The 26,416-nt window shown below is 39.0% G+C and overlaps 1 protein-coding gene across 3 annotated transcripts in view; it reads right to left on the reverse strand.

Annotated features, from left to right (window-relative positions):
- Nucleotides 1–26,416, reverse strand: part of MID1 (midline 1) — a 387,109-nt gene that overhangs the window by 211,315 nt on the left and 149,378 nt on the right. The window contains exon 1 of one of the 3 annotated variants that reach the window (XM_039504355.1): nucleotides 15,427–15,478. The exons of the other annotated variants lie outside the window; for them this stretch is intronic. The gene's annotated coding sequence lies outside the window, so the exon portion shown is untranslated. Of the gene's footprint in view, nucleotides 1–15,426; nucleotides 15,479–26,416 lie in introns of those variants that run through there. 3 annotated transcript variants of the gene reach the window in all.

The raw sequence follows: 26,416 nt of genomic DNA on the forward strand, positions 1-26,416 counted from the left end.
CATTCCACATTAGCCTATAGCAACAGGATATCCTGATAGTCAGCATAAAGGGGATAAGAACAACACAGTATCAGCCTCAGATATACTTGAATTGGGAGGGTTTAAGTTGTAGATGTCCAATCATTTTGTGCATTTTAATACTTTTTCTACTTGTGTCAGATCATGATTTTCTTTTTGTTTTAATAAGAGGCATCCAGTCATGCCAACCAGCAAACTTTAAGTCGAACGAAGTGAAACTTAGAAAGCACGTCAGCGTGTTCTGACATGATAGAGAAGAGCACAGCTCAATGCATTGGCAGCTACCCTCTATAGCTACTCGGTGAAGACAGGGCAAGTATAATTATTATGCACCCCAACGCTCTTTCGAAAGGCAAATAAATCCATAATGAAATGGATCATGATCCCAGTCTGAGCTCTCTCAATTTCTGCTGTTCATTTCTCCTTAGATGTATGAACAGTGGCTCCTGGTGAAAGGGGATTGCAGCCAGAAATTCCATTCTATCCCTTTATGAATGATCTGGCTTATATTGTTCATGTGTGTGAACAGGCTGAATCCTTACCCTGTTCCCAGAAACGCATGTGGACCTTGAGTTAGTGCCCAAGCTTATTCTCCTCCTGAAGTCTCATTTTATTGGTAATTAAAAACACAACCACCACCACATCAACTTCAGCCTAAGCTTCCTCCCTGGCCTTAGCTATTCATAATATTTTCTTCCAGGACTTCCTATATCTTAACTGGAGGTGGGTGACATTTTTTGGTCAAAACTTTGTTTCACTGTAAAATGCAGATTTAGATTGACTCAAACATTTCAAAATTTGTGTTGAATTCACCAAATTGTTTCATTCAACTCCCCCTGCCCAAAAAATCTGAAAAAAAAAAATCAGAACACTCCATGTTGACATTTTTTAAATGAAATGTTTTGATTTTTGGATGCAAAATGACTTTGTTTCAAATTTTGTTTCAATATTACTAATAAAAGATTAAAAATCTTGACAATGAAATGGAACATTTCATTCCACCCAAAACTTTTTTTTTACTTTTTGCCAGAAAATTCTAACTTTTTTCTGATTTTGTGATTCAGCTGGCAAACTGAAAAATCAGTAGTTCGCACACCTCTCAACTGAACTCACTAGCTTCTTCTTCCTAGGCAACCAGTCATACTTCCCTTATTTCTAGGGTGAAGTTAATGAGCCACACTTGCCATAATAATTCAGCAGAGCTTCAGCAGGGTGCTGACACTTGCGAAAAGGATGGCACAACAGAAGTGCCCAGTCCTGCAGTTACAATGTGCAAGAACAGGGCTACTGAGAAATAACCAGTTGATACCCTGTGTTCTGTTACTTCTTAGCCTTGAAAGAACTGAGTAACAAAGGAGAACACATTTTATTCAACTCATGTTTTATTACATCTTCAGATTTCATCTGGCATTAATAGTCCAGAGGGATGCATTTGATCTAGGAGTATGGCAAGTATTGAGGGATGCACTTATTTTTCTTGCAAAGATTAACTATTATGCTATTATTAACACATTTCATGTCATGTCATTAATGTCAAAGGCCAAATAGTTTCTTGAAATGTTTAGGAATAAAGTATACTCGGCATTTGAGGAATCTCTCGCACGCGTGCGTACACACATACACACAGCCAAATTTTAGTTGGAGTTTTGCAGCTGATATCAATGATAGTTGGATCAGGACCTATAATATCACAGGCACGTAGTTCAAAGAGACACTATCAGGCCCAGTAGCTGGTCCTTGCCAGCTCTGTGCTTCATGGATGCTTGGGTTCACTTTGCCCTGCTTCCTTTCACTGCTTACATGCTCTTTGATATAAGTGGAGAAAACAAGCACAGCTGAGGGATGGTGCAACATAAATACTTGTCACTGCAAACAAAGGTATGTTTGCAGTGAAGCTGTGTTTCTCAAGTGGAAATCTGGCAGTTTATCCACATCAAAGCTCTTGGGCTGGGGATGCTGACAGTTTACTTAGGATGAGAAGAAAAAAAAATACTAGTGACGGGTGCCAGACTTTGCAGCCTGTAGCCAAGGTGCAAGACAGTGGAGAAATAGGCCTAAACTTATTATTTCCTAGGGGGAAAAGTGTCAGGTAACAATTATTTCATTAAAAACATCTATCTAACTGCCCCGGAGCACTCACAGAGTTGGCGCATATGGTTTATGTCCCAAACAACTTAAAATCTGGACAAAAAAGGATGCTCAGTTTTCCCCTGAATCCAAGTTCTTCTCAGTTACAAGCTCTCTGATTCTGTGCCAGCCCAACCCCAGTGGCAATTAGAGCAGCCCTGAAACACTGAGCTTAAGTAAATGGCAATGTGGAGAAAACAGAACTGGCCTATAGCTGGGTTGAGGGAAGACATGTATTTCCTTCTTCTGTTTCTGGGCTGACTTCAAATCAATGTCTATAGGCAGTCTCGATTTACAACTCAGCATCATTCTCTCTTCTCCCACTAGGACATCTTTGATAATATCTGGCAGCCGTAGCAGCAGTATACTTGATTTCTAGCTGCAAAAATCCATGTTTTCTGATGTGTGTGTTTCTTAAGCAGTGATTCCCCCCCCCCCAAATCATGTTAGAAATGCTGGTTTACGTTCGGCTTTGCATAAAAGACATGTACTTCTCAGTACTGTCCTTTTCCTTTTGTATTAGCAAGCTAGTTAAGTTTGCTTTTGCAGTTTCATGTTGTTTCACTCTCTCCCACTTGGTGACTTTTTCCTGTAAAAGTTTAAAGCCTTCCATTTCTGGTGGAAAAACAACCTCTTGGCTTTCCAGACCTGAAGAAATGTGTTTTGACCTTTTGCTTTATGCTGTGCAGAACAAAAACAATTAGGAACAGCACTGACGCAGTAATTAGGTACTGTAAAACAGTCCTTAGAAAGGATCATAAACAAGAATATATCACCTTGTATGGAGTGTGCTGTTGGACCTGACACAGGAATTTTGAATGTGTGGGTCTGGCGATGCTGCGGATGTAGGAGACAAGAGAGCAGGTCAATGCCTCCATGTATGATCATTGCTAACACACCGGCATCTACAGCTTGAGTTAAAGGGCCAATCTCTGTAGCTGAGAACTGTAACAGGCTCACCCCCTCTGTGGATCAGGCACAGAGGACAATGCCCACCATTACTTCAAACAATGAATGTTCTGCCCCTGCACCCCAAGGCTGTGCCTCATAAGAGCTCTTAGCCCTTGTGGTAGATTGCACCCTAATGCAAAATCTGTCACCGTGATTCTAGGAGAAACCACACTTCAAAGACAAGTAGTTCAATTTTAAAAAGAAAAAGAGATGTTTCTCTGAGTATAACTGAGTCCTGAAGAGCTTTAAATGCTGAGATATCATCTTTTCTAAAATTTGCCATGGCAACGTCAGATGCCCAGGGCCACAGGTTAATAGACTACTTACATGAGTTAGGCAAGCAGAATTTGTCCCACAGACTACAGAGTCGAGGTTGGTGTGCTGCTGGCAAGCTATTAAACAATTGAAGACCAGCAGGGGTCCCAAAGCCAGCTTTGTTTACACCAATTTAAAAGAGAGCATTAGGCGGAAAATGTTAAAGATGCTGTTCTCTATTTTATTGTGTCTTTTTATGGATATAGGTATAAAAGAAGGGAGGGTGGTGTGGCTGAGTAACTACTGAAGGCTTGCCAGATTTGAAAGATTATGAATAAAAGAGCATGGATAGTACATATATTCATTTGTATTACTATCATGACAACAGATCACCTTCCACAAATTTCATCCCAACAGATGTTCCTCCCTGTCTACAAAACCAAGTAGTTCCTGGCACTGCCAAAGAATGGCGTCTGCCTTTCTTGTTGCTCAGTGACATATAAGATGCCCAGATCCTTTATATGGAGTAAATATGGAATACATCATTCCAGAAGTGCTCTCAAAGTATAGTCATCCAAATCACCCTCTCAAGTGTGCCAGTGCTATGTATTTAAAATATTCCAAGTTGTAAAAACTATGCAGCCACTGCAACAGTGCTTATGAATAGAAGAATTTGAGGGGAAAAATCATATGCATATTGCTAGTGCTTCTTTCTTTGGCACTAGAATCAAAGATTGAAAGGTCAGCAGCTTTTAAGGCTGTTAAAGTGGTAGTGTCAGGAACATCAGCCTGTAGATAGTATTCAGGCATTTCCCATTAATCCAAAAGCTCCTTCTCTGAAGCAGACGATTATTTGTGTGGGAATAGCATAGCATATCAGCACTTGCACTGTTACATCTAATGTCCTGAGCTTGCAATGAGCTCCATGCAAGTGTAAGAGCCCCCATCTGCACGGAGCTCACTGCAGGATTGGCGCCTAAGTTAGCTATCAGAAAACTCGGCTTAACTTGGTGTCTATCTGTTTATGGTCATTGCTTAGAATGACTGCACACAGTCTGCTATATAGAACATGCATGCAAAGTAAACAAATTTCCTGTACATAGGTGTTGGAACTAGGGGTGCTGACGGTGCTGATGCACCATTGGCTTGAAATGGATACCATCATATCCAGGCTTTACTGTTTGGTTCAATGGCTCTCAGCACCACACCCACCTCCATAAACATTGTTCCAGCACCCCTGTTCCTGTATTTCTTTTTAAAAGTAAGTCTAGGCTAGCATCTTTGATACTGGAGAACAGAGCTGGAGAAGACATTTTGCATTTCACACCTGATGCTTTCAAGTTGCTGCAGGGTTTAGAGCAGCACTATAAGGAGAAGGGGGAAGTCCATAGTTTTGAGACATTAAAGCCTTCAGAAATTTTCTGGTGAATGTCCTGGATACCATTAAATATCCATTGGCACTTTCAGAAAAAAAAAAAAACCAGGATAACCCCAGTGTTACTAGCCAGTATTGCTTTTCTCAACATAAACCAGGCTCTACTTTCCCAGAGAGCAAGAAAGCTACTACTGAGCACTAATGGCGGCTCCATTTTCCTCTGCTAGTATCTCATTTATTTCTTTGTAAGTAGCTTTGAGCTGTACCAAGTATGAAAGGAGCTATACAAAACCAAAGTCTATTCTACCCTAGCCTCATTAACATTCAGAGCCAAATACTGCCCCTTAGATATGCATGTACAGCTCTCACTGTAGCCATCGGGTCTCTTGGGCATGTATCTGAGGGCAGAACATGGACCTGGATGTTTTAGAATTGCTCATATATTGGGAAAAAATGCTTTCACCTTGGAGCAATCATACTAAAATTCCTGTATCATACTGCAGCAGTTCTAAGCCCTTTGTGTTCAAGACAACAGTTCTATAGCCATGAAGGTTACATGCCATTAAAAAGAAAGTTTTCCTTACCAACGGTGCCTTAAAATATTCCACTACAGGAATAAACTTTTCAGACTTTAAAACAAATTAAATATACTGGAATACCTAGTGATCTATATTTTTTTCTCAGTAACACAAGGCTTTATTTACAAAACCCATATATTACTTTAGCAAGGAGCTTTCATGGATGAAAAGTGACCCTGATGTTGTGATGAATAGAGCATGGCAGTGTAAATGAGAAAAACAAGTGGAAACCCCACTTGGCTGAAGTTCACTGAAGATTTCCCAATGGGAATTGTACTGGGAGGTGGCTTTTCCCCCTGTTCTTTGTGTTTAACCCACAGCATTCACTATATTTATTATGCTGGTTTTGAACGTATAGGGATATTAAGCCATCTTATGTATAGTTAAGTAACCACTGCCCGTTCTTCAGTGCTCTAGCTTTGACATAAAATAGTCTAATCTTAGATTCTTTAAAAACATTTAAATTGTTCACCAAAAATTCTTAACACACATCCCCCAGTTTTACCCTATAACCTGTTTTGTATATATTTTCTGGTTTTAAAGGAGACAAACACTGAATCCCATTTTACCAACTATATAGTTTTGAGGGCAAAATTAAAAGAAGCAGAGCAAACTCTTCTAATTCAAAAGATGCTAATGTCAAATGCTCACATGTGTGTAAATAATTAATTGTATTCTTGCTAACAAGTCCAGTTTTTTCCCCATTCATTGCTTGGTGACCTCCAGGGTCAGCTGCTCTATGAGAAATGGAAACATTTAGGATTCCATCTTGCTAGCCCATAACTAATTTATAGCTTTGCATGGCATCAGGTGCAAAGATTCAGGATCCAATTTATCACCACAGGCAGTTCCAGCTATAAGAGACAGTCTAGATATTCTGCAGAAATAAACGAAGAACACTAATAAGATAAAACAAACACCATTATTCCCTTTGGAGTGCATATCTTCCAAATTCATAGAGACACACTAAGCTACAGAATGTCTTTTGTACTGATCAGGAAAGACTATAAAACCCTCTAATGATCTCCTACAGAAAAGAGACAGAATTAATAGCACATTTTTCACACTGAACAGTATCGCACAGCTGGTGGGCTCTTTCCTGGTCTGTTCTGTTACAACTCATAGAACTCTTGATTTTTTTTCCCTTTCCCAATTCAACAATACTTTAGTAATATTATTTCAATTCTCGGATCTCTAGAAGTTGACTATCACACATACATAACATATAGCACAGCGTTAAGAATCAGACACATGACTAGACTCCAACTAACATACAGAGAAGAGAGCCTCTCTTTCCATTTTCTCTATAGGGTGAATAATTTTTACATACACCCAACTTAATAGAAGTGTTGCTGATCACACATGATGCAGTTCAAACATGTGTGCCTTCTTTTCACCAAACCCAGATCTTCTCTCCCAGTGATATCTCAAATATTGGATCCAGAAAGCATTTTTGGTAAGGGGAAAGAGATTTATCTTAAAAAAATGTAGTGATTGATCATTGCACTAGGAGAAAAACACTCCCGAATTCTGATCCTGGTTCTGTAAATGAACCCCTCTGTGGTCCTTGAGCAAATCATTGAACTCCTCTGCCTACCATTTCCCCCTGGGTAAAGCGAGGGTACATCAGGTGGACTAGTTAATATCTGAAAAGCAGTATGGAAATGCTAATTAATTAGCATTATTACCCAAGGACTTTTAGCTCTAGAGATGCCTTTCTACTGTGATTTACCAGTTTAATGGCTTTTAGAACACAATGCAAAATAACTTTTCAAATATGTTTTTCCCTAACGAGGATTGTGACCAGCTGGGGGAAATTATTTTTCAGTGACCCCTGGGAGAGGTACAAATGTGTTTCTTTTTTATCAGTTGCTGGCAATACTTCTAGTTGTCTGACTGGGTGAATGTACAGAATTTAAAACAGCTATGATGGAGACAATATACATTTAAAAATAAAAGTAACAAATTCCCATTTAAGTTAATGCAACTTCTGTGGTTGGAATTCCCACGTTTGGTGTATATAATTCAGCTCTCCCAAGTGTTTGCTTTTTTCCAACTAAGTAAACGGCTATAATTTCCATGTTTATTCCGCCCCACCCGCACCCCAAAAAGATTTATTTATAGACACAAAGATGTGGAAGAAAATTTACAGAAATCTGGATGATATGAAACAACAACGAAGATGACAACTGGAACATCTTACATATTAATAAGGAGATTTTGTTTATGATAGTGCACTAATCATCTGGAACACTGTAATGTAAGTCTGCTGCTGGTGAAATGTCTTTACAGAAGCACATTATATTCATGTCATGTAAATAACCAGAACCTAAAGCCATTTGGCCCTGGGTAGTCTCCAATTATTCAACACAATGTTGTTCATTCATTTTGACACGACATTTCTACATCTTGGGAAGAAACTGCTCTTAGGCTGCTTCATCCCTGCTTTGGCTCGTTCCTTTTGCTGGTTGCATTAATCTCCAACCCTCGGAAAAAACAGTTTTTCATCACTAAAACTGATGAAAATAGACCACTGGAAATTAGATTTGTATATGGGAAATTAGCTTATAAAAGTACATATTTCTTACTGTTAACATGTTCCATAATTGAAATATACTACTTCAAGTGCTTGTACTATTACAAAAGGTTGGCAATTTGTTGGGGACTCCCTCAATGTTGTGTGAATTTTAAAGCAATCTGTCAGCAATGTGGTTTAGTAATAATAACTGAAATTGTCATTAGCTGGCCATGAAAAACACATGATTCAAGTCTCATATCAGATGGAGAAAAATACAGCAATGAGTGGAAAGGCTGAATAATAATAATGGGGTTGTCTAATAAAAACACTAGAAAGAGTAAGTACAGGTGACAAAGGTAACTTCAGAGGGTAGGACAGAATTCCAGTTTGGATAGTGTTGCAGTGTGTGGAGTGCCCAATTAAAAAGTTCCTTTGGGATTTAGAGATAGGAAAGGTTTCCAGGGATATTCCCTATACTTAAAACACGGAATACAATCAAGACCACAGAATATCTTCAGAACTAGAAGGAACTTCTTCAGTGTGTCCAAACTATGTAGCTGTGTTCTATGTGCTGCTCTGCAATTCTGAGAAAAGTATTTTAAGAGTTTCATATCTTTAGCCATTTTAAAAGACATTTTCACTAACAGTGTGGTATCTGTGGCACCTAGATCCCCAGTGATAAGCATTTCCCTATACTTCGACTAAGAAATAATGGCAGTAACTCAGATACTGCAGTATAGCAATTGTCGATAATACTGATTTTTTTTTAAATGATGACCACTGTATATTGAATACATATGTTAATTACTTTTTTCTTTTGGCTTGAGACCAGCCAGTTCTTGTTTATTTGAAACCTATTCCTGAAAATTGCCTTAATGGCACCTAAGGGAGTTAGGCACCCATACCCTTAAAATCCTCTTACCCTAAAAGACTATAGGACTTAACAGGTTTTAAAATGTTAGCTTTCCTTATAATAAGTCTGTAAATGAATGCTATTTCTTGTATTGGTTTCTTTAAATCCCTGTGATTATCAATCAATTGATAATGTATTCACACAAAGTAAAATTGATTTTATCACTGCTTTCAGAACACTTCCTAGTAGTGGTTCAGCTGATGAGGAAAAGAGTTGTTTAAAATTGGAGGAATAGTGACTAGGAGTAGTAGGACTGAGTCAAACAAAGGAAATTATAGATTAAATATCAAAAAAAAATTCTTGACAGTGAGCTCTATTAGACTTGTGACAGTTTCTCAAGAGGAGTGGGAGATAGCCCACTGGTGAAGCATGTAAGAAACAATATAGGGCAGGGCAGGATAAAGAAGCTGAAAAGATGTGAAGAACAATACTGCATTGGCAGAGCAACAGATTGAGGAGACTTCATGGGTCATTTTCATCAATAATTTCTATGATCTGCACTGGCAGGTAATATAATTTATAACTTCTTGACTTTTCTAGCTACAAGGATGTCTAGATGGAGACATAAGAAACCTCTTCCTTTATTTTCTCATTCATCTGCCAAATAAAACATCTCCTTTTTGTCTGTCTGAGTTGTCATTCCCCTGGCTGGAAGGCCAGAGAGTAGTATTTGAATAGACCAAGGGTAGGCAACCTATGGCATACAGGCTGAAGGTAGCACATGAGCTGATTTTCAGTGGCACTCATACTGCCCGGGTCCCGGCCACCAGTCTGGGGGGCTCTGCATTTTAATCTAATTTTAAATGAAGCTTCTTAAACATTTTAAAAACCTTATTTACTTTACATACAACAATAGTTTAGTTACATATTATGGCTTATAGAAAGAGACCTTCTAAAAACGTTAAAATGTATTACTGGCACGCAAAACCTTAAATTAGAGTGAATAAATGAAGACTTGGCACACCACTTCTGAAAGGTTGCCAACCCCTGGATTAGACTATGAAAATGGCATTCCCTGTGTCAACTGTCTCATACAAAGAGTGGTTTTAAACCTCTGATCTTAGCACCCCAGCAGAAAGTCATTATGATGTTCCCGAGGACAGTGAGAAGTATAAGGTCACAGATTGCTTGGAGTTCTAACCTGGAATCTCAGTTCCAAATGACAAATATGGAACACAACAGATGTTTTCTTTTTGTCACCTCCAGCTGTTCTTCTACCCACAGCCATAAAGGCAAGAAGAGGTGGAAGCTGCACAGAATGACCATATTTACCTTCCCCTAACATTTTGCTTTGTAATGTTGTAGTAGCATCAATATATGATGCCATATAAGTAGCTCCTGGTTTTAAAATTAAAATATAACTTCCTCCCTTCACCCAGAGAACAAATATTTCTAATTTGGGCTTTTGCTTTTTTAATATACATAGAATCCTTCCCCAGATTTACACACATTTTACAGTGTGAAAAAATATTCAGCAAGGAGTTGAAGCAGGGAAAATTTCTAAATATCTATTTTCACTCAGAGCTCATCTTCAGAAGCATGGACTTTGAAAATGTCTAATTTGGGGACATTTTAAAAATATATAAATATACATATAATTATGTATATAAAACTCAATCTTCATTCCTAAAATTACCCCCAAAGTTAACAGACAAAACAAAAACCTCAAACCAGTGTTTCTATTCACAAAATATCATGGTAGATACTAATAGCCGAGGTGAAGTCTAGCTCAGCAGAGTACTCAAATACAAAGGCAGTCTCAAATTGTGCTGGTCCTGATTTCTTAGTCTCCTGTGGAGAGATTCCTGTGGCTGTAGGCGTGTGGAATTAATTAATTAGATAAAACCATCCCAAAACCTTTAAAAAAAAAACAACCAACATTTAGACAGCATATCACTTGGTGAGATTTATTTTCTCACCATTTGTTCTAAGTCAGAAGATCTATCATATCCTTTTGCTGAACTTCATTTTGATACATCTATTATTTAATTACTCACCTGTTTCAATTTATCAGGGGTCTATCCTCTGATACAAGTGAGAAACCAGGTGTCTCCTAATAAAGATAATTTGCTGCCCCAGGTGCTCTGTGTGAAGTTGAGTGTTTTTTAACTAACTTCCTTTATTAAACTAATTATTAAGGTCTTAGCTTTAACAACACTGAGAATCAGCTTTTAAGGAACCTGCATTTGCTCTGGAAAAATTCTCAGGGTGATAGGCACCACTGCAGCATACTGGGATTGTAGCTAACTAATATGTTGACTGAGTCTATGCTAATCATGCTCCATCAAACTCAACTGGATTAGCATATAAATTGGTAAACTCTGTTCTGCAATTGCACTACCATCTGAGGTCTAATTACTAATAGACATAAAACAAACAATAAGTGGATTTATGTTAGAATGTTTAATTGTGGAAATAAATGTTTGGCATGCACAACCACGCAAAAATAGTGAGGTGGGAAAAATATTACTTACACCCACAAGAGTCTTAAGAGCTCAGCAAATAGACTCCAAATAAGTGGAAAATCCAAGAGTAGCAGCACCAATTGAGCACAAGAAGTACAAGGGGTAAACCAGGGCAAACAAAGCAGTGACAGGCAACCGCTTGTATTTGCAGTGAACAAGCAAGCTACCCTGTAGAGCAGTAAGTACTTCACACACTGCACTAGTATGCACAGAACATATTCCCCTCCCCCCCATACCCAAGCTATGCATGCTAATATTTCTGCAGAAATAAGTCTGCAGGTGATATTTTCAAAAGTACTCAACAGTGGCCTAATGCTCCCACTGAAGTCAATGGTAAAACTCCCTTTAACGCCAATGGAACTGAGTTATGCCAATGTTGGATATCCCACTTTGCATGTTTGGGAAGGAGAGGACTCAGTCCTCCCGCTGAACATATCAGAGGGCAGTATAACAGTCCTTTTATGACCCATTCAGCTCTAGAATAGGATCATCATACCTGACACATTTATGTTTAGTGGTAATATGAAACCAGGGAATGCAATGGATCTGATTCAAATCTCATTTATACCACTGTAAATCAGGAATTGTTCCACTGATGTCAGTGTAAAACCACAGTAAAAGAGGGCAGAATGAGACCGTGTGTGAGGATGTGTGAGAGAGAGAGAGAGAGAGAGAATACCAGTATACCCACTTCCTCTCTCTCACTCTACAGTTGTTGTCTTGGCAGTCTATTCCAACTGGTTTTAGTCAGCATTTTAGCGGGGGTATGGACTTTTTTGGGTTATTAATACAAGGTGCAGTTCTAGCATTTTGAAAATAATTCTCCAAACTGTAGGGGGGGGGAACCTCTACCACTACTATAAAATAAAAATAATTAACACACTCCTAAATTTAGACAGATCCCTCTGCATGAGCACTACACCCTGGGCTGCAGAGCTACAAATCAAAATGGTGATAGGCACAAATGCATAACATATGAGAAAGTGTATTCTATCCCTGCTTGAGTCAGGCTAAATAAAGATATGCATCTTGTATTCCCTGCAATAAGAATGAGTTCCAGAGATGAGGGCCAGTCACAGAATTCTATGAACCACTTCCTGTAAGCTTTTCCTTGAGCATGCCTCCCTAACATTAATGCAAGCATGGATGTCTAGAGGTGACAAATGGTGGGTAAGCATGACTAAGTCAATATCTAAGATAGATTATATGTTACTATCCCTTAGCTAGCTGAAGATCAAGAAGATACATCAAGCCATCACTAGTAGCTGGATGTCCATAAAACACAAATGAGTTCTGTAAGATACCAAATTGTAAAAATACTTTGACAATTGGTTGACTGACACCAATCAATGGGCATTGTGGATGCAAAAGTAATGCCAGATCAGAATGTTAATTGAGTACAGGTATTTCTTTTGCACTCTTCCCTCTAGTAATTCAAATTATATATATATTACTAGAATTATTCTTATACTAGTATATTTGAATTACTATATAAATATGACCTATCAGATATTAAACTGATAAGAACAGACACTACGCATATATAAATATGGTTCTACTTTCTTTCTAAACTTAACCAATTGTTTTTAAATGTACCAGACACTCTTGACCAAATTCTTCTCTCATCTACAGTGGTATATCATTTGACTATTCAATTTCAAAACTGTAGTAAGTAAGTCACAGATTGGTTTTGATATGTATTAACATCACCTAACCACAGAATTCCCCATATCAAACTTGTCCATAATTCATCTTACTCCTAAAACTAAAATGGAAATTGAACTTTACACAAGAAATAAAGTTCATCCTGCTATTCGGCACTCTGTGTCGTAAAAATCCTCCTGAATGTCTGTAGGAAAATAGTATCAGAGGGGTAGCCGTGTTAGTCTGGATCTGTAAAAGCAGCAAAGAGTCCTGTGGCACCTTATACACTAACAGATGTATTGGAGCATGAGCTTTCGTGCGTGAACACCCACTTCGTCGGATGCAACATCCGACAAAGTGGGTGTTCACCCACGAAAGTTCATGCTCCAATACGTCTGTTAGTCTATAAGGTGCCACAGGACTCTTTGCTGCTCTTGTAGGAAAATGTCATTGTTGACATAATAACCATGATAGGGACCAAAATAACTTATTTTTTACATTTTTCTTTCCAAAACACCCTAATGCACTAATCAACATTATAAATTATTGACCACTAAACATTGTCAAAACTACTGACTTCAAAACCTCCCTCTTCTAACCACAAAACAGGTTTATTATAAATATTTTTAAAAGGCTTTTGCAGGGCCAAAACCTTATGCAGTTTTTGGTCCTCTAGTCTCGTCTCATCTAGTGGTTTCCTAGCCTTCTTGTATTTTTATTGACCATAGCTAGCATCTGGATAGCAACTCTTGAAGGCAGACAGTCTTGGCCTGGAGCGGCGGACTGCGACCAATAGGAGCCATGATCAGCTGAACCTGCAGAATTGTCAGGTAAACAAACCAGTCCAGCCCGCCAGGGGCTTTCCCTGAACAAGTGGCGGCCCTAGTTTGAGAATCATTGTCTTAGGACATGTCTACAATGGGAAAAATTGTGTTTCTCTGTACACAGTGCTGCTACAAAGGGGCTAGTGATAGTGGGAGAGCTGGTGAAAGCAGAGTACAGGCATTTTTACCAGTATGCCTATGACAGTCTATACCATTATGTTCACCACTTTTACAAAATTATGATAAATTTTATATGAAGTATGACTTGTGAGGTATCATTTGAAATGTAATAATCTGCTGAATATTATTCTTCTGCAGTGTAATTTATAAGTTGTTAGCTAGTAGCACTCAATACTGTGTAGCTGAGAGCAAGTTGCATGCTAGAGGCTGAGTAGTTAACTGACCAGGAGTGGCTGCTCATCAGTAAAACAGTGTAAAAGGCATTCCAGGTCAGAGAACTGAGGAGACACAGCTATGCAACAGTCCAGAATGTACTGTGAGGAGTGTCACAATGCCATCTAACACTTTTCTGATCATAATATGAGTCACAAAGCTTCAGCCTACACCCTAGCCACAATAGCTAGCACTGACAAGCTTCACCAGTACAGAAAAATTCTTACAGATTTTCCCAATATAGACAAGGCCTGACTGACAGGCTGTCCCTTAGCTTCCTGGTCTTAGCACTGAAGTATCTCAAAGGTACATTTTCTTCATGGAAGTAAAAGCACCCCATTCTATTTTTCTCTTCATATGTAGTCAAGAGAACTTCAAAAGTTCTTATGTACCTACATAGATGACGGTTAACAATGTAAAAAGCTTGCCCAGACTAAGACATGTTTTCAAGTTAATAGTTCTTTTCCCCTAGGAAATCACTGGTGGTCTTTCCCTGAAGTGTTAGACAAAAGATCATTAACATTTCAATCCTGGTCTTAATAAAGGTTATGTTTCTACATTAAGTCCACATGTCTCAATAATTCCATTCTGTATCAAATATGAGTTCTTGACAGTGTCCAGGCTGTTCTATCATCTATGCAAAGCTTTAACCTGCAATGAATTTTCATAGTCAAGCTGTTAAATCCTGAACATTTACAATGTAAATGGTGATATCTTCCTGAAGGACACAGAAATGTAATATAAAAGATACTTACCACATTTAATTACAAAGGAGTGTAAGTTGTGTGTGTGCGTACACGTACACACACACACACACACTCCAAGATGGCTAGGCGTGATATTTAGTCAGACAACATGCATACAGATTAATGTGCGTCGTGTGGCTAAATCCACTCATCAGCTCTGAAAACCTCAATCATAAGTTATACCGTCCCAGAGACTTTAAATTCCAGCCATCCTGTGGCTGATCATTTACTCAGCAAGGTGATTTTCATCAAGTTACACTGGGTTCCTGTAAAAAAAGACAGTATAGAACATCTGGCAATTTTAAAGCTCCAGGACCATATCTGTCATGTACCAAAAAGAATAATTGACAATCATATAGGAAGCTGCCACAATGGAGCTCTGATAATAGATAATGAATTAAAGAATACAGCCCCCATTTGAATGAATGAGGAAATAAAAGATTGAAAATTGCTATAAATTAGTTCTATTAATAAGAATGATTAATGTAATTGCTGACCATTTTCAGATGCAATTTAAAAAAAAACCCATTACAGTGTGATAGAATTGACTTTACAGCAATATTCAAAGTCTCTTGTTTTGTTACATGAGCAACTGGGAACTGTATTCCCAAATTCTTACCCTATTCTGGACCTCTGGTGGATTAGTGCTTGTAAAATGGCAACTTCCCATGACAGATCAGATGCAGTTTCTGCTAGTCTTGGATAATGAAAGCACAACTTCTTTACAGCATATTTAGCCTGAGATATGATGACATGGGAGTCTGGTGGTTATTTTTAGAAGGACTGGAAACCATGAGCTGCAAAGACTTCTCTCCCACATGTTCTCTGTGATCATAAACATAGCAAGTACTTTAAATTACACAACCACATTCCTATGTAATATACAGGATGATAAACATAACAGGTCTCACAAAACAACATTACCTTTCACCTAGCCTTGGACCCGCCACTTTTCTAAACAATAACTGCCAATAATGTGTACATAGGAAAAAAAATAGATATTTTTGCATTGTGATATGATGTTGAACTAGCCAAAGTATAGGCTCAAACAGATAATTTTAGGTCTCTTTTTGCTGGGATCAGCTAAATCAGTGCAGTTACATTACCTCCAATGTAGACAGAAATAGCAGCTAATGTGGTTCACTTGGGTCAATGTTACCATATTTTCTCTTCCGTGGGAATTTTGCAGGCCTATACATATTTGGGAAGAACTGACAACAAAGCCTCATTTTTACCTTCATACATTAAAGAATGCTGCTGAGTAATGAAAACTAATGAAACAGAGTTTGGGCAGCACTATAGCAGAGAACCAAGTAGCCATAGTAATTGCTCACTTAGATTGGTTCCTTCATAACTGGGGTACCAATACTGAAAACCTTTACTCACACAAGTAGTCACACTGAAATCAGTGGTGTGAAAATAATAAACAGTATATTGCTCTACAGTCTGGAGTTAAACTACTTTTTCATTTTTAGAACCACAGCCAGAAGCCTAACCTGATGTGTCAGTTTGCTGAAAACAGATCCTGATGCCAAAAGATAATGCATCTAATCATTTGGCAGACCTGAGAGTTATTGCTAGGAGTTGGGAGGGGTAAGGACTCCAATGGTAGGTGATAAGACTATACTAATTTAACTTTTGTCCTTCTAAAGAGTAGCTCTAAGTTACACTGCTAACCCTGGGGTCACAGTATCTAGTGGTAGAATGCAAAGAGATAGAAGAATTAGATTTCCCTTGCTGCCAAAATTGTCAGTATTCTAAAGAAAGGTAAACTTGCAAAATGTGCTTGGTCTTTTAGCATTTCCCCGTAATGCTGAAGTCTACAACACTCTAATATTCAGTCAGTGAGCTTGATATTCGTTGGGCCCCCATGACAGATTCCATCAGTGTCAATTTTAATATAGGTTTCTGTTTTGAAGCCACAAAGAAAACCATAGTAACAGCTCACTTCCTAATCCAGTTCATTAATGACTAGGAAACTGATCCTCCAAACCTTTATTCATACTCGTAAGGACATTGAGATGAGTGGGCCGGCTCCATGAGTAAGGGCTAACCTTGCGAGTATGGTTTTGCAGGATTGGGCATTGGCACTTCATTACTTAATAAGAGTGGGATCTGTAACTGGAACAACAGCCATGTGTGTAAAGTGTATAGAATCTACACATTCTTTCAAGGAGGTCTGATTATGATGCAATTATCAGTTTTGTTTCAGCAGCAACAGATTAGTAAATCATTGTATACAGACATCCATAGGCCATAAGCAATAATAGCTACAGAGGACCATTTTAGCAAAGCATTCAGAACTCAATAGGGGAACTGGGAATAAAGAAATGAATAATATTAAAAAAAGACCAACACTGCTTCAAAAACCAACATACTATATCATGGACCAAGTTTCTGGTTCTCTATCAATCACTCCAATAACTGATGTCAATCATTCTCCAGTTCCCTTGTCTGTGATTTTTGACTGACCACAAAAGAAACTTTTGTTTGTAATTATGGACTTTGCAATTCATCTGAGTCACAGGAAGGATTTTCATAGCTTGCCTGTGGAATAGGCATGGTATGCCCCAAGCTGTGTTCACATATCCTCAAGCAATTCAAACTAAAGTTTCCCACGATGATATGAAAGGAAATAAAAGATGCAGACAAACACAAGTCATTATTCTAAAAATAATGTGTGGGGCAGGGGGAAGGAAAGATAGCTAATTTTTTTTTCAAATAAGAATCTGAAAACTGCCTCTTTGAGAGGGCGTAATTAGACTATGTGAATCTGTGTACTTTGATTCCTCTGAAAGATTCCTTATTTTTTCTATTTAGCCTTGTATTTATCATCTTACATTATCCACAATCACTTTGGTAAGAATAAGTGTCTAATATTAATGTTGAGGATTTCTTTGCAATTTCTTTTTAAACTAAAACAAAATAATTAAAAAAATTCAGCTGGTCATTTTGGACTCCCCCCCCCTTTTTTTTTTGTATTTCTCATTTTCACCTTCCTTAGAGAAATTTATTTGCTTTTGTTTTGTTGTCAGAGCAAGTGTCCCCTGTTGTTTAGGTTGAGCATGTGAGAAGACTGTAATATATGTTCCTCATGCAAAACCAAGGAGAGGTTTGGAATTAATCCAGAAAAGTGAGAAATCTGATAACATCAACGAAGAACAAACATCTCAAATTTAGCATTTAGGTGAAAGCTCCCCCCCCCACCCCCAAATTAGCTTTCTATAAATTCAAACATTACTGAAGAGCTAAGTTCCTTTTATTTGTTTATTTTTACCAGCTTTGCAGAAAGAGGCTAAAACAACTTTGATTAAAAAATATCAAAGATATTCTACGGAAACTGGCCCCTTTACTGTAAACAGTGCCTCTTTGCAAACTAAGCAGCTGTACAAAGGAGAGACAATGCAGGGTGTCCCCAGCATCATTAACCAACTTCCCTTCGTCTTGAAACAATCACTTCGATAAAGCAATTAAACAGCATCATGGAACAGTAGAACAAGGGGAAAAAAATAACCTTACCAGCTTCTCCTACAGTATATAGCTGAAAAGAAAACAAAACCCCAGCTGCTGTATCACATGCAATTGGTCTCCCAGAATGAATTGACTGAAAGAACTCTGAAAGGCTAAAGTCTTTCGTACCCTGTGTTTAGTTTCTCCTCAGCTCCCTCTCTCCGAATCTCCTCACAAAGCCATTCTCCTATTCCCTAATCCTCACACAGGAAAAAGCACACACCAAATGACTTCAGCAGAAACCATTCTCCTGGGGGGGTGGGGGGGAGTGTGTGGGGGGGGGGAAGAAATTCTGCTGGCATTCAACCATTGCAGTATGTTAATCCTCAGAGAGGGTATCCAAATAAACTCGCCTACACGGTGTGGTCATTTGGACATCAGGCACCAAACGCCATACAAAGAGTGCTTCTTGACAAGGCATACAAAAATGCGCATCTCCATTCATCAACATCTCAGCTACTAATTTCTGAAATAAATACACCCCTTGATACTTCTCAGAGTTCCCTGTTTACATCTCAGTTAAAGTATATTAAAGAATTAGTCTTTTTTTAAAAAATTATCTACCTGAATTTCCTAAAGCTGCTAATGGCCCTAATTTTTGTTTGTTTATTTTTCAAATAAAGACCCTGGAAATGAAGCTAATTTAAAAAAAAAAAAAGATAAAGATGAAGTTAAAAAAATCCTAACAAATAAGATAAAAAATGTATTAGGAATCACTGAAATCAACGGTGAGTTATTAAAACATCTACGCTCCCTAAAATGTTTTTAATAGCTACAAGCAGAAAAAACTACTTTGTAAAGTTTACTTTGGACACCGACTTCTAACTACATGTAAAATGACCAATATTTGGTTTTCCCAGATAATGCACCTTGAAGTTCTGCCATGTAAATCAAATCTCATCCTCAGCATATTCTTCACAGTTCAAGAAGTCTTTAGAGCTTTGTTCAAAAACATTGTTGTTTTAATTGGAAACATAAGCTTTACCTGCCCATCTCTCTCTGAAGCTCAGAAATAAACAGCTGCCACAAAACAAATCAAAAGTTGTGGAAAAGCAGATGGTACAATTCAACATCTTAAATGACGGTTGTTAGCCTTCTAGTAATAATTGATAAGGACGCTTCCCCCCTGCTTGTTCCCTTACTCAGCAGCATGCCATTTGTGCCTTTCAGGCAAAATAAATAGACTTCAAACCACCAGCTTCACACACACTAACACTTACCAATGCTATTTCAACCTGACACAGCCTTACTTTGTTGTTCTGTGACCCTCTACAGAAACCTGAGGTGACGGTTTGATGGATGAGGTTCTCTGTTCACAATATAGGTTGTGACTTCATTAGCTATGATTCCCTCCCCCCCCCGCCACCCAATCCCCCATTATGGCTTATCTAGAGCAAAACAAAAACAAAACACTACTACACATAAAACAATATTAACAATGAAAATGAAACAAAACCTGTGTAGCAAAGGCTGAGACTTCCTTTTGCTACCTCACCAAAGTTGTGAGGGTTTGTTTGTTTTGCTTTGGTATTTGTTTTCTCTACATTTTTCTGGGTTTGTTGTGGGAAAGGCTGTGGGAGTAAGAGGTGACTAGGGAGACATTAAAAGGAGGAGGGCTAGTGTCAGTAGCACACAACATAGCTTATTTTGGTCCAAAAAAACAGCATCATCGGCCAGGAAGGAAAGAAGGATTTTTTTTGTTTCATGTACCATCAAGGGCACTTGAACGATGACCGCTGTCAATTTCTCCTAGCTACTAATTTAATGGCTTTACCAGGAACCTTGGACCTATTTCACTAAGGCCCCCATCCTGTAATAGGATCTGAGAGGCGAACTCTTGCACCATACAAAGTCCCAGTATGGGATTGCTTATTATCATTAAAATGTAACTGTAAAATATCAGAGGAACAATATGTACTAAAATTTAATTTAGTGGCACCATACTATTTCAAGCACAGATTCCACACTAAAATGAACTTTTAACATTATAGTTAACTAAGTTATTTTGTTTACAGCTTTCATAGATTTTTTTTACCTCAATGAACATCCGTTTCTACATTTCAAGCTCTCATGCAGCATCATTGCCTCACAGAATCATCTACTGGTAAAATGGATATGGAATTGCAGTTTCATATTAGAACCATAAGATACAGGGCTTTTGCATTCGTTCCATGTCTAATGTAAGCAGCAAAATGATATGCATTTCTTTACTGCTGTCTAAGCGCTGCCACCTTCCCAGTGAAATAGATGAGACACTTCCATTCCAATAAATACTCTATAATTTTGGGGTCAATCCTGAAAATACTTAACTTTGTAATGTTTCTCAAGTGAAGGAGAAACCCAGTTAATTTTAGTGGGATTGCTCATTTCTATCTATAAAAGCAACAAAGAATCCTGTGGCACCTTATAGACTAACAGACGTTTTGCAGCATGAGCTTTCGGATGCATCCCACGAAAGCTCATGCTGCAAAACGTCTGTTAGTCTATAAGGTGCCACAGGATTCTTTGTTGCTTTTACAGATCCAGACTAACACGGCTACCCCTCTGATACTTGATTTCTATCTATGTGTCTGTCTAACTTTGGTCCACATATGGCCATTCTGATTGGACTGTAGCACCTCAGTCTGTAATGTTGTCGTCACAACATTCCTGTGAGGTAGGGAAGTGCTATTAGCTCCCATTTTACAGATGGGGGACCTGAGGCACAGTGAGTTGATTTGACTTCCCCAAGGCCACACAGAAAATCTGTGTCAGAGCAGGGAATTAAACCCAAGTCTCCAGAGACCCGAGCTCACGTCCTGAATAAGAGGTCATCCATACCAAAATAGCTCATATTTTGTTATATTATTTGAGGAATTATTTACAAAAACAAATATTAACTTATGGTTTGTCTGAGAACTGGTTGAGCATTCACTGTCCATTACTCACACCATATTATTGGCCACCTAAGTCATATGATATTGTTTGTCCCTGATGGCATGACCTAAACTTTGTAAAAATGAGTCTTTTCGAGTCACAAGTTAGCCACAAACTTTTGTAACATTTAGATTATTCTGTTGGTATGAAGCTTTTCAAAGTGACTCTGATAACATTTCTAGTGAAAACATTTATTCAGGTGAGTGTTTCTGATTTTGCTTTCTCAAGTTCTAATGAACAGAAACTTGTTCACACAAATGTTCAAAGACAATCAAATATTAGGAGTGATTAACACCAGCAAAGCAAAATTGGTGGGTTTTATATAGTATATTTTATACTGATAGAGTGAAACTCATCCCTGTGTGGAGGACCAGCACAAGCACTACATACAGTTAAGTCCCACTCATTTTGAGGGCTTAAGTGGGACTTAAGTAGTACAGGGCCTTTGCACTGACTCTCCGCATGGGGTGAATTTCAGCACTTATGTAGATGGCTTTCAGAAGTTGCACTTGTGAACCATTTCTCTCTCTATGGCAGCTTTTGAACTGCTCTCATTGGTTTCAGGATCTCTGACATCAGGATCTGGGAACCTGCTGTCTCTAAAGAAGGAAATGTCCCAAATGTCCCAAACTATAGGTACAGCAACTTAAGAACCCAGTATTGTCAACTTCAAGAGATCAAAAATGAGCCAGCCCCCCCCCCCACCCCCAATCATGAGACTGGCCTCAAAATGAGATTTTTTTTAAAGTATATATTGTGTTTTTAGGTCAAGTCTCTGGATTTTCGAACTCCCCCTGCCCATCACAGGGTATGTGCATGCAACAATTAGTGTTGCCCATTATCCCACATGTACTGGATAAGAAATCCAATGAAGTGGACTGTAGTCCATGAAAGCTTATGCTCAAATAAATGTGTTAGTCTCTAAGGTGCCACAAGTACTCCTCATTCTTTTTGTAGATACAGACTAACATGGCTGCTACTCTGAAACCTGTACTGGATAAGGTGATTTTGTCCCCTGCTATAGGAGCTTTCACACTCACATCTGCCCCTCTCCTGTCCAGCAATTAATCCAGTGCCCCAATCCCACATCAGTTCTGTCCCCATCCAACCCACCTCAATTCAGCTTCCCCTCAGTTCAGTCCCCCAGCCCCCATAACCACCACCAGCATCAGTTCAGTCCCCCTACCCCATAGACCCTCACCACCCTCATTTCACCCTCCCAGCACTCACCTCATCTCTTCAGAACCCATCATCAATACACGCCCCCCCCGCACCCCATCAGCTCCCACCCTCCTCACTTCAGCCCCCCTGCAGCTCCCAGGCCATAGTTCAGCCCTCCCAGCCTCACCCCTGCTCCTCTTAGGGTTCTTCACCCTCCCCAGCCCGGAGGGGACTGCAGTGGGGTCCTCTCTCCTACTTCCCAGGCTGGCAGGGGAACACTGGCTTCCCAGGGCTGACAGCAGGGAGCCCTGGGTGGGCTGACAGTGGAGCCATGGCTGAAAAAAAAAAATCCTGACAACTGAGAATTCTATCAAGATCATGAGTCAAGATTAATGTTACTTAGAAATCATGTTTCTCGTGATTAATTCACGAGAGTTGGCATGTGTGAGAACCATTTTTATTGCCTATATCTAACAGTTTTCCTACTATCCAGGATGTAATCAGGAATTACAGTATAGCACAGACATTGGAAAGAGGTGTAGGCATCACATAGAAAGTATCTTTCAAATGTGAAAATGAACAGGCTCCAGCTCATCTCAAAATGTTAGCCACTCTTGGAACCGGAAGCAGGTTCCCACAACAAAAACAAAAACAATCAAAAGTAACACACAAGAATTGGAAAGTCTCTGTTTGGAGCAGAATATAAACTTTCATACTGATTCACAGGAAGAGGCCTGGGCAGAAACAAGGTTGGAATTTTGGGAAATGTTCGTTCTGCTGATATAGTTTCTCTTTTACTTACTCACAATTAAATCCTTGTTTATCCTTATCCTATCTAAAACATCTGATTGGCATAGTACTGACTACCTTCTGTGTTTCTTGGATTAACAAGAAAAAACAAGGCAAGGTAATTTTCATCATAATTCTGCATTTTTAATAGTAATCCTAAATGTATTGCAAATCCCTAAGCAGAACAGAGTATGTAATTGCACTGGAAATGATTCTAGCAAAACTAAACATGAAAGGACACTAAGCTCTTTGAGGATCTCTGATGTGACTGATTAGATTAGCCTAGCACAGTGACACTTCTGTTGCGGATCTGCTCTTGGGAAAAAAATTCCAATAATTCTAGAACACACTGTGGAGACAGAGGCAAAAGAGGCAGTTAACATTAGAAACAATAAAAACAAAGGAAAACATACACTCAACCTCCAATATTTACATTCACTATTATTATTTATGAGCTAGTGAGTGAATGAACAAAGACAATGCTTTGTCTTCACAACCATTAATAATATCTCTCCAAGATGAGTAGTTGATAGAGTTAGTCACAACTAAGCCTTTGTTGATTGAAAAATCCCATACACTAATGAACAGCTTCCTACATTTGTCAAAATTGTTCTTCAGGACTATTATATAAAAGCAGTTAACAATGGTGTCAGCTCTGATCCTGCAAGGAGCTCTATGGGGTGGATGCCTGCATCCATGTGGAGGCCTGTTGAAGTAATTGGTGTTCTGCACAAAGGCAGTTGCAAGGTCAGAGCCTTACGCAAATAAGGAAAGAAGCAAATTGTTACAAATCCGTACACACCAAGGACTTCATAGATGTTACTACATTGCACAATAAAAGAGACTGAAAACTTCTCAGCAATAAAGAGGATAGACTTTAGATCCTCTCAAAGCACAAGTCTATACTACATGAGAGAGATTATCCTTTCTGTTAACTATTAGCAGTGTAGCATCCATGACCTACACGTGGAGCAGTTCTGATTCCATCCAATAAAGGGCAGTGGTAAACATACTCTTTAGCCTTTGGATTTTCTCAGAATAGTTTCAGTCTGGGGGACAGCCCTATGCCAAGCTATGATGCTTTCTTTATTTGCCAATGACTAAATGCCACTTCATCCCCTTTTTAAAAAATCCTCAATAAATTTTACAATTAGGTTTCCCTCTGAAACAATAACTAAAGTAACTCAGACAACCTGAAAGTATGAAGCCCAAAAAAATCAGGGAATTGTAACTAGCTCCCTGAAAGTATTACACAATCTCCGCAATCTGTGCAGATCTTGGGGCAGAAGACAAGCTGCCCATGGATTCAAGCAAAACTGGCTTTTTACCCTCTAATCTCCTGTTGATTTTTTTCTTGACAGTTTTGGAATCTTTTTATCTACTGAGACAGTGTCATTTTCATATTTTTCTATTGCCAATTCATTTTGGCACATTAAAAACACTCAGAAGCCACATGGAACAGCCAAATTTCAGATCTAAAGATAAGAGATCAAAGAGATTATAACTTGATTTCGATTCAACACTGTCAAAAAAGCAATGGTTTACAACTGCAGGAAAACTAAGTTTTTGCTTTACGTAAAGTACAGATGGAATACAAACCCATACAAGGTCCACATTTTGCAAATGTTAGAGATTTTCAAAAAAACTTTTCATTCAGGCCAGCTCCTTATTTTTCTCAATGAGCCCTGAAAATGTACCATTTGCAAATAAAGTTGTGGATGACGCAGAGCCAATCAGTGCTGGTGATGTTTTCAGTTACATATCACCGGTATGCCCTCTGAGAAAGAAGCGAGAAGGAAGAGTAGAAGAGCAGAATTAGAGAGAAGAGAGAGAGCTGCTGAGAATCGGACGGACATAGGGAACAGAAATAGGAAGAGTAAGAGGGAGGGAGAGATGGTATACAGCAAAAAAAGAAAGAACTGAGATGAAGAGAAAATGAGAGTAAGAACACACAAGATTGTGATATTACTTAGCATTAGTAAGAGGAAAAAAAGACTCACTCCAGCAAGAACTCTGTAATAGTCAATTATTCCAACTTTGCAAGGGTCTGTCCAATTGTTTTCTTTGGTTTTAGCCCATATGGGTTCATCCCGTCCCCACTCCCAAATTTTGCTTTTAGTTTTTGACTTGGGTGAACTCATATTCTCAAAGTAAAAGTCAGCCAAAATGACTGAAGTTCAGCTGGTTTTGCATCAGGAGTTTGAGAGACTAAGAATATCTGTAGAATCTAATATCAAAGCATAAATCAGCCCAGGTTTGCGTGAATGGTGCAAATGCAGCCTCAGTTTAAAGCTTGTTAAAAAAAAAGAATACAGAATAGCAACAAGGCAACTTTCCTGCCATTGGTTAACATAGTGCTAGCTGCAATGGCAAGATCCCTAACCCTGCTCCAGTCTCTTTACATGTGTCATGACGTAGCTCTAAAAGCCCCACATTTGGCTGATTCCCCCAGCACTGGCCATAAGAATGTCTTCCAACGACCGCCTCACAAATCGTACCATAGAGCATGTGCTGGCGTGACGTTGAGGTGGAAGAGGCACATCAGGGATAGGGCCTCAGCACATAGTGCTGTGGAGATTCTGGTCAGAGCTGCTGCCCATAGGCAGCCAGGGACAGGCTGCTATAACCTAGACAGGCTCCCAGGACTGTCTCAATTATTCTGGTGATCGCAGACCAGGCCAGGATTAGGAGACTGCAAAAGTGGCTTTAAGCCACTTTAGTTCCTCCCACCCTCACCCTGGACTACAGCTTCTGTACTATGCTTAGGCTACATCTATGCTTGTGCGCTTCCCTGGGTACTTATCCATATATTGCTAGCAGATGTTCCCCATATGCACACCAAGTGTCCACATATGCCAAGCTGGGCACGGGTACATGCTGTGCACAGGACTATACCTGTGTGCTTTGTACACACTAACCCTTTTCAGGATGGCACAGTAGCACCACCCCTGAAATGGTAGTATCCCAGAGTTCTATTCAACACAGGATTCTCTGGGAAGTGCTGGCACTGTATGCCACCTTCACACATTTCACAACAGCAGCTCCTGGCCATCTCTCTGAACTGTGTTGGAGACATGGAGCAAGTGTATGATCATGTGGTTCTGCTCTTGTCCAAAGCACAAATGCTTGTGTGGTTCAGCATCAGATACTGGTCAGAATCGGTCCATAAAAATTTGAGATGGTGAAGATGACTGACCCAGAAGGGGAATTAAAATCTGCAGTAGTCCCAAGGA

This window comes from Mauremys reevesii, linkage group 1 (assembly GCF_016161935.1).
Source record: "Mauremys reevesii isolate NIE-2019 linkage group 1, ASM1616193v1, whole genome shotgun sequence".
NCBI classification, from domain to species: domain Eukaryota; kingdom Metazoa; phylum Chordata; order Testudines; family Geoemydidae; genus Mauremys; species Mauremys reevesii.